Below are 9,364 nucleotides of genomic sequence, written 5' to 3' on the forward strand. Positions count from 1 at the left end.
CCGATCACCTTGGAGAGATGGTCACATGGGGGGGACACGTGGTCTTTGGGGAAGCCACTGCTACCACCACGGGAGCCCAGCAGGGAGGGGAGAAGAGCTGCTGGTCATTCTGAAACCCCTGCAGCTGCCCAAACACACAATCCAGCCTCCTCCAGCTGGGCCCCAGCTAGCTTCCACGCCCAGTGAACTAGGATCCTGGCTTAGGCTTGAGGACAGAGAAGCAAACAATGAAAATATTCACTGATGTAATGGATTCTTATTTTCTTCCATGCAAGCGGTAGGGGTGGGGAGGGCTTCCCAGGTGGTTCAGTGGTAAAGAATCTGCCTGTCATTGCAGGAGACGCGGGTTCAATTCCTGGGTCGGGAAGATCCCCTGAAGGAGGAAACCCATTCCAGTATTCTCACCTGAAAAATTTCAGGGACAGAGGAGCCTGGTCGGCTACAGTCTATGGGGCTGCAAAGAGTTGGACATGACTGAGCATGTGTGCATACTCCCCCTTTGGGGAGTTGTGCAGCCAAGTACAACCACCAGTCCTAAGATGCTCAACTTCTGAATTAGGACCCCAAAGGTCTGCAGAAGCCTAATTCTAAAAAGGGAATTGTCCAGGCTCTGTCTGGACAAGTTGGGGGAGAAGAGGGTACCTTAGGAAATTTTCAATGACAATGGAAACACAGAAAGAGTTTTTGGTGCCTAATTTTCTGAAAATAACCTGACGAATGCTGTTAAGACTTGCTGGCATGACATTCATAATTCTCAGTAGAGTATTTGATAAGTGCTCAATAAATATAAGAAAAAAATTTTTTTCTATGAAAATATCCTTGACTTTAAGCACAATGAGGGGAAGACTGTTCTGTGTAGGATTGTTTTATCTACAACTGTTTGCTGGATACTAAGCAAGGATTCTGTTCCACACAAGCGTGCTGTAATAATCTGAAGAATGAATGAACCAAAGACCCTCAGAGACTCCATCACACTCAAAGATTCTGGAAACTGAAATGCAAACTTTCCACACGTTTGTGGAGATACAGTGACCAGGCAGTAGGAATCAACCTGCAATGCAGGAGACCAGGTTTGATTCCTAGGTTGGGAAGATCCCCTGGAGAAGAAAATGGCAAGCCACTCCAGTATTCTTGCCTGGAGAATCCCGTGGGCAGAGGAGCCTGGCAGGCTAGAGTCCATGAGGTCGAAAGAGTCTGATATGACTGAGCGACTAAACGACCAACCACCAGTAACCAGGCGATACAAAGACGAGGGCAGGGGTCAGACTCAATGGACTCATCATCTCATGTCATCAGACCTGGCCCTCTGGCTGCTGGGCCTGTGAACAGGGTCCAGAGCAGAGGAGCGAGGCCAGCAGCGCCCAAACCACACTCCCCATCCATCCCACTTCTGCCTCTTTCCGTGGGTCCCAAATTCCAAGAGGGAGGAGGACTTACTTTCCAAACCCAAGTCCTGGTGGGGCTGCAGGTGTTCTCCATACGCTGCCCTCCCTGCGAGGAGGTTCATCCAAAGGTCTGCCAATACAGCTACCAGATTCAAAGTTGCCTAAGGCCCTTCCTAGGCTTCCCTGGTGGCTCCGTGGTAAAGGATCTGCCTGCCAGTTCAGGAGACGATCCTTGGGTTGGGAAGATCCCCTTGAGAAGGAAATGGCAACCTACTGCAAGATTCTTGCCTGGGAAATCCCATAGACAGAGGAGCCTGGCATGCTGCAGTCCATGGGGTCACAAAGAGCTGGACACAACTTGGCGACTGAAGAACAAAAAAACCAAGGTCCTTCCAGCTGAGAAATCTACATGTGTGTTTTCTCCCTCAGAGCATTTCCTAAAGCTCGACTCTGTGCTCCAGGTGAAGGAAGGGAGGCAGATATGTAGGTGCCTTGTGGCCCTGCCCACTTGGGCGTAAGTTCAGGAGGAAGGCCCTGAGAAACACCCCAGTAGGACCCTGTGGCGGGGCAATGACTGTGCACAAAGGGGCCGGAATGAGCAAGACAAATTTATAGCAGGGTCGGGGCCCAGGACAGGGTGGAATTTGGATTTTGTACGGGGTGGAGACATAGGAAGGAGAAGATGAAGGGTGGGAATGAGTCAGCTGGTTCCTGGTACAACGAGGAGACCCCAAGCCCCTCAACGGCAGCCAGAGGAGCTGGCATGGTTCACGGCTCCAGCACAACACCCATTCGGAGCAGGTACTCAACATCTGCCAGGCAGACGAACCTGGAGCTTTGTCGGATGCAGGGAGAGGTTGGGGAAGGGCATCCTTCTGGTCCCAGCTAAGGGTTCTAGACAGAAAACCCTAGGCAAAATGAGGACAGGGCTGGTTTGGCTCAGCTTGTCAGCACCAGGTACCCACTCAGGGCCTGATGAGTATTTATCCAGTAAGCAATCCAGTACACAAATGGGTAACCGTGATTTAATAAAGACGTGCTCAGCTGGAATCTGAGTGGTGGGTCAGCCAGACCATCAGTTGATGCCCAGAGACCTGAATGAGCTGGAAGTGAGAGCAGAGCCAGAAGCTCAATGCCATCGGTGGAGGTGGGTGGGGGGTCAGGAGTCAGGCAGGTGATGCCTTCACTGCTGAGAGGGTAGGGTTGGGAGGAAGAGCAAGATCACTTTTTATATGGCAAAAGCAGCTGGGTATGGCTGCCAAAGCTGAGTGTCTGGAAGGCACTGGGGTACAGACAGGGAGGCCAACTGTTTGCCTAGGTTTGCCTAGGACTGAGGGGTTTCCCAGAATGTAGGACTTCCAGTGGGCTTCCCAGGTGGCTCCGTGGTAATGAAAGAAAAGGCAATCCACTGCAGTGCTCTTGCTTGGGAAATCCCACGGACAGAGGAACCTGGCGGGCTGCAGTCCATGAGGTTTCAAAAGAATCAGACACAACTTAGCAACTAAACAACAATAACAGAACTTTCAGTGCTGAAACCAGCAATGTGCCAAGCGAACCAGGAGGAGTCGGTTCCCTGAGGCACAGGGCTGCCCTCACCAGCATTGATGTGGTATGAGCCATGTTTGTAAGGTGCCTCTGAGTTTGCAAAGCTCTCCCAGATCCACAGGCTCGGGTAAATGCAATCACAAATCTGTGAGCTGTGAAGCTGGCACTACGGATCTCATTTCACGGAACCAGGAAACTGGGGTTCGGAGGTGAACGATCTGCATAAGGAAGGTTCCACAGTGGATCAGGAGCACAGCCATGTCTGAGCTGGCCTCCAGCTTCCCTGCTTTCTGTAAACACTGGGAAGACATGAAACAGACAAGTGCTGTCTGTTGAGCACAGCTGTGAGCTGTGCCAACTTCCTTCAGGCTGATGGATGCCAAGGGAAGCAGCAGGGGCCTGCCCCATGAAGCGGGCCTGGGGGCCCCAGGGAAACTGACCCATCTGGCCCTCTGTTCTTCTGAGATTCTGGCATCGGGTGGACAGCTGGCCACCACCTGGGATTCTGGGAGAGACGATGGGGGTGGCGGTCTTCTGGCCACCGCTCTGCTTGCCTCCCCTGTCACATCCCCATGAGGGCCACCCCTCGGGTAAGGCCAGGATCCCCGAAGACCCTTGTAAGAGGCAGATGGATCATCTCGCCATACACCCAGCAGTCCCTGGGTGTAGAAAGGTCTTGGCAGCTCTTGGAAGCTGGAGAGAGGACAGGCCAGGGTACAGAGGGAAGGGGGAACAGAGAATAGGATAGGGATAGGAAGGAAAAGACAGAAGAGATTCAGGGAAATTTTTAAGTTGAAGGAGCTTCCTAGAGCAGTCTTGCTGAGTGATTGGTTTCAAGCTATAGCTGCATTAGCATTGCCTTGAGGGGTCTGTTAAAACCCAGACTGCGGGGCTCACTCTAGGTTTCTGATTCTGCAGGTCTAGGGCAGGCTGAGGGTTTGCAGTTCTACCAAGTTATTAGATGAGGCTGATTTACTGGTCTTGGCATCCCATCTTGAAAGCCACTGGCCTGGTGCAGGTAGTGGGTGGGGTGGGGGGACAAAGGCAGAAAGGCACTGATGGACTGCTGGAGGCTGAGAAACCCCCTGACAGTAAAGATGAAACATGCTGGAGCCTTTGGTTCACGAATTTCAGAAAAGATCAAAATCACCTGGGGGTGGAGGTGATGAGTTTAAAGAGCAGACTTCTGGGGCCACCCCAGATATCTATCTGACTGTCCAGGTTTGGCAGAGGATCCAGGAACTTAAAAACCTAAACAGCTCTCAGGCTTCATGAGCCGTGATGGGCCATAGCCCCGTCTGTGGTATCAAGCCCTGACTCAGGACCAGCTGTACCAGCCACTGGCCACATGCAGCCTTTAAAACAGACTGAAATTCAGCTGTGTGCTCGTACTAGCTACATTTTAAATCTAGAGGCTACCACACAGGACAGTGGACCATTTTCAGCTTGGCAGAGAATTCCATAAGATGGTTCTGGCCCAAAGAAACCACAATGTCTGCCTCTATTTCCCTTTCTGTAAAAGGGGGCTCCTTGCTGTTCTCTTCTGGGGTACAAAAGAGGGGAAAGAGTCTACCCAGGGCAGCCATTGCTAGCCCACATCTAAAGACCCCCTGTACCCACTGCTGGGAGGAGGCAGTCCAGCTTGGTGGGGGTGGGTCTCCCAGCTAGAGGGGGACCACAGACAGAGCCCTCCCACTCTGCCACCCAGGCCCCTTGGCCCCCAACCCTGAAGAAGCCGACAAAGTCCACAGGGTATAAGGTGATAGAAACCATCCCCATGGCTCCCATCTGTACTGTGGACATGGCAAGAGATGCCAAGAGGAAGCACAGAACCAGCCGCTCAGCTGAACACGTCTGTCATGGGCACAGCATTCAGACTAACAACAAAAGGGACCCGCGGCAGGGGAAGGGGCGGCGTGGACTGGTGGGTTTGGTACCAAGTCTGAAGAGTCCGGATGAGCCACGGTCAAGGATGTGGTCTCCTTTGACCCTCAGCACCCAGCCCAGGACCTGGCCTCTCGGAGGAGCTCAAGGAAAGAGGAATATTGGTGGAGTGAAAGGCTGAGTGAGTGCTAGTGGCAGCCTAGGACACAGAGCAGGACATCTGAGCAAAAAGGCCTAACTGGCGGCTTTCTCACCACAGCACAGTCTTGTGAGAGCACAAGACAGAAATCCATGTGCCTCTTTTTAAGAGATTCTGCAGAAAGGCGGGCGGGGGGAGAGGGAGGGGGAGGAGCAGGAAGAGGTGGAGGCGGGGAAATAGATTAGAAAAGAAGGAAGTGGGATTGAAATAGGATGCTCACGTACCTGATGTCCACTCTGGGTCACCTGTGGGAGGGGACAGGGATGCTGCCAAGGGTGACGTCAGGGAGCAGGGGTAAGCCAGAGTGTGTGGCTCCCTCCTTCCTTGCTCAAAAATTAACCAAATCCCAGAGAAGTGGGCTTCCCTGGTGGCTCAGCGGGTAAAGGATCCACCTGCAATGCGGGAGACCTGGGTTCTATCCCCGGTTTGGGAAGATCAGCTGGAGAAGGGAACGGCTACTCACTCCAGTATTCTGGCCTGGAGAATTCCATGGACTGTATAGTCCATGGGGTCGCAAAGAATTGAACATGACTGAGCAACTTTCACTTCACAGAGAAGTGAATGGCAGAGGTTCTCCAAGTCTCATCCATGGAAACCCCACATCAAATTCACCCAGGGCACTTGATACAAAATACAAGATTCCTGGGCCCTTTCACAGACCTACAGAGTCAGAATCTTGAGGCGAAGCCTGAGAATGTGCATACTAGCAATCACCCTAGACTGCTGTGATCCCCAAAGTCTGAGGCCCCCTTCAAAAGATCAGAGGGAGCTAGGGAACAGGGTGAAGGGAGAGAATGCCCAGCTTTGCCAAGACATCCAAGTACCTTTGTTAAGTTTTCGCATCCGACCCTGGAAACTACCCCACATGACACCTTGGAGCACGGTCCCTTCCTCGCTCTGGGCCTCAGTTCCTGAGCTTCGGAGAGGGAGTAAATTGACCCTATCTATGCCCAAGTTTCCATCTCAGGGCTCTGCATCCCAGCTTTCCAAATGGCCATGGTCAAACCTCCTGTCACAGGCCAGCTGGCCTCTTTGGATTCTTGCCGGGCTAGAGGCGTGGGCTGTCTGCTGGGGCCCCAGGGACCCTCCCTCCAAAGGTACCCGGCTTACTGGATGCTGTTATGCCCAAGATGAGAAAAAAAAAAGCACCACAGCCTCTGCCTGGTGCCCTAGTAGCTCTCAAGGCATCGTCAGCTGATGAATGAAACCACAGGGAAGAAGAACAGGAACACAGGTAACAAACTGCCTGGCTCCTGGGCGGCCCTCAACACAAATAAGGATTCTTCCCTGCCTGGCACACAGGACTTCAGAGTTAGGAGCACCCTGGCAAGGCTGAGGGAATAAAGCATACAGGAACCAGCAGCTGTTGTTTTTACTTCTCTCCAGGCCCCCGGGGAGAGCTTCCAAAGCTTCTGTACAATTAAAAGGTACTGAACACAATGCCTGTGATAAAGTTACAGCCCAAACTAGCTGGGAGCCTGAGCCAGTCTCCAAATCCAGGTGGCAACGAAAGACAAGGCAGTCAGCACCTGCAGACTGGCCGCTGGGCGGTGAGTGTTCCCCAAAGCGGTCCCCTAAGCCCAGCAGGATGCACTCGGAGGGTCGCCACCACTGAACCCACCAGCTCCCCTTCTCCCTGGCCCAGGCACAACCTCATCCAGTTTAGGGCCAGGACACTAGGTAGGTGGGACGCACGTACCTGTCACACCTTTGTGGCTGTTAATTTCTTCTAAATCTGGGGCTGTGGCAGCACCGGCTGGGCTAATGCCAGGTGGTGAGGGCTCCAAGGAACTGCCACAATCAGCATCTTCTAACTGGCTTCTCTTGAAGGCATCCAAACAGCAGACAAGAGAAAGTCTGAAGTCCCCACCTTCACGGTAGCTGTCCCAAGAGGGACAGAGGGGCTGGTCCTTGAGAATAGGAAGCAATCCTGACTTTTTCCCTCCTGGACAGGCACTCATCTGATGCGCTCAACATGAAACACATTTACGGAGAGTCAATTCTTAAGAAATAACTACGTACACAGGCTCACACACATGCACCCACACACCTTGTAACCACAGCTTGCCATCCTCTCTGGAGTGTTTATAGCCCTTAGTGACTCACAGCAAACACAGGATCCCCACGACAATTGCTTTGGACAGCTTTAATGACACGCTTGGTATGCTTATCTGCTGAGGCTAAAATCCGTGCGCACGCCAATGTGCCTAATTTTCCACTTTGGTCAACAGGCTGTGTTCTGGGGAAGAGGTGCTAACACTGAGGGGGTGTCTGCTACCGTCCATGAGCCACACGTGCTCTGTGGCTCTTGAGATAATGGGAAGGGAAAGAAAATCCTCTTTGCCCAGAATGGCTGGAGGGTCCTAGCAAATCACCCAGTTGACTCAGCTGGAATATTAACACAAAACACAGAGGCCATTCTGGAAATTTCCCGATGACTCAGAAGGCCAAATAAGCAGCTCGTACTCTGTCAAAAACACCTGTCCCATCAAATCCCAATATTTCAGACTTCAAAAGTTTAACGCATTTTTGAGACTTCTCTGGCAGTCCAGTGGTTAAGACTCTGCACTTCCACTGCAAAGGGCATGAGTTTGATCCCTGATCGGAGGATGAGAAGGTTAGGTAGCATCCTCGACTCAACAGACATGAATTTGAGCAGACTCCGGGAGATAGTGAAGGACAAGGAAGTTGGGTATGCTGCAGCCCATGGGGCCGCAATGAGACACAACTTAGTGACCGAACGACAACAACAACAACAGGGAACTTAAGATCCTGCATGCTGCATGATGTGGCCAAAAATGTTTTTTTAAGTTTCACACACACACATATTTAAGCTCTTTATACTCTGGATAAATGGGAATCCCCCCATCTCTTATGGCATATGTAGCAGCAGGCCCCATGGGTATGAAGGATGGTAACCATACAGATTCCTGTCCAACAACTCTGAGGTGGGTAACAGGATCCCATTTTAGAGATGGGTAAACTGAGGCTCGGAGGAGCCTGGCGGGCTGCAGTCCATGGGGTCAGGACCGAGTGACACACACACACAAACTGAGGCTCAGGATATTATCTAACTTGCTTGGAGACAAACAGCCAGGAAGCAGTAGAGCTGCTGGACTGAACTAGCAGGTCGCATTTGATTCCAAACCTGTGCCCTGTACCCACTGCCCTGGCAGAAGGATCTTTCGGTTCCTCTCCCTGAACAGTCACATAGGGTGGAGGGGGCTGGGCCACAGCAAACTGCCTGAGGAAAACCAATGGAAAAATACATTCAAAGAGCACTGACTTTCATTCCTGAGTGTCCAGAAAAGCCAAGACCCGGTCGTCTCTCTCCCACCCCATTACTGAGGAAGCTCACTCTAAACTCTCTCGATCCTAGTGGCTGACTTTCAAAGACCATCCCCAATTCCAGTGTGGAGATTGAATCTCCCCCTCACCCAGCAGAAATTCTTTACAGAAGGGATCACGCAAAGCTGACCTAGTGAGGAAATTGCTAAAGGCACAAAGATAAGCAAATGCTTGAGTTGCTTGAACCGAGGAATGTCAAGGAGAGGACAAACTTTTTTTTAGAGATAAAAATTTAAAGGAAAAATGGACCTGACACTTACCATGGGTCTACTTTCTTGAGAACAATGAGGTGCTCTGAGGTTCACAACCTGGGGCCAATCCTGGCTGTGACACCTACTAGCTGTGAGATCTCAGCCGAATTTTCTGAGCACCAGTTTCCCCATCTGTGGACAGAATTAGCAACTGCACCTACCCCTGGGTTGCTGGAGGACTAACGAAGACAAAATCTGGCATTTGGTGAGCACCCAGCCTGGCCCTTGGACGTCCGAGGTGGTGCCAGTGGTAAAGGACCTGCCTGCCAATGCAGGAGACATAAGAAGTGTGGGTTTGATCCCTGGGTTGGGAAGATCACCTGGAGCAGAAAATGGCACCCCACTCCAGTACTCTTGCCTGGAGAATCCCATGGACAGAGGAGGCTGGTGGGCTACAGTCCATAGGGTCGCAAAGAGTCAGACATGAATGAAGCGACCTAGCACGCAAGACTGGCCCCTGGGAGGGCAAGGGATGGGAGCCAGTATACAGGTACACAGCAGTATACAGGTACACAGGGCCTGGCCCCCTCCTCTGGGGGGCTTTATGTGAGGAGGAGGGGCAAGAGAAGATAAGAACTTAAATGACTAATAAAGGAGGAAGCCTGGGAGGCTTCAGATTTGGACAGATAAAGTGCCCAGTCTACAAAAATACTAATTTACCAACAACTTAAAAAAAAAAAAAATGACTTGGTTGGGAATTCCCTGACAGTCCAGTGGTTACGACTTGGTGCTCTCACTGCCAAAGGCTGGGT

At 51.8% G+C, this 9,364-nt stretch overlaps 1 protein-coding gene across 4 annotated transcripts in view; it reads right to left on the reverse strand.

The window, feature by feature from the left end:
- Window positions 1–9,364, reverse strand: part of KAZN (kazrin, periplakin interacting protein) — a 1,334,539-nt gene that overhangs the window by 160,332 nt on the left and 1,164,843 nt on the right. The gene's annotated exons all lie outside the window — the stretch shown is intronic.

The sequence above is a fragment of the Bos indicus x Bos taurus genome, chromosome 16, assembly GCF_003369695.1.
Source record: "Bos indicus x Bos taurus breed Angus x Brahman F1 hybrid chromosome 16, Bos_hybrid_MaternalHap_v2.0, whole genome shotgun sequence".
NCBI classification, from domain to species: Eukaryota; Metazoa; Chordata; class Mammalia; order Artiodactyla; family Bovidae; genus Bos; species Bos indicus x Bos taurus.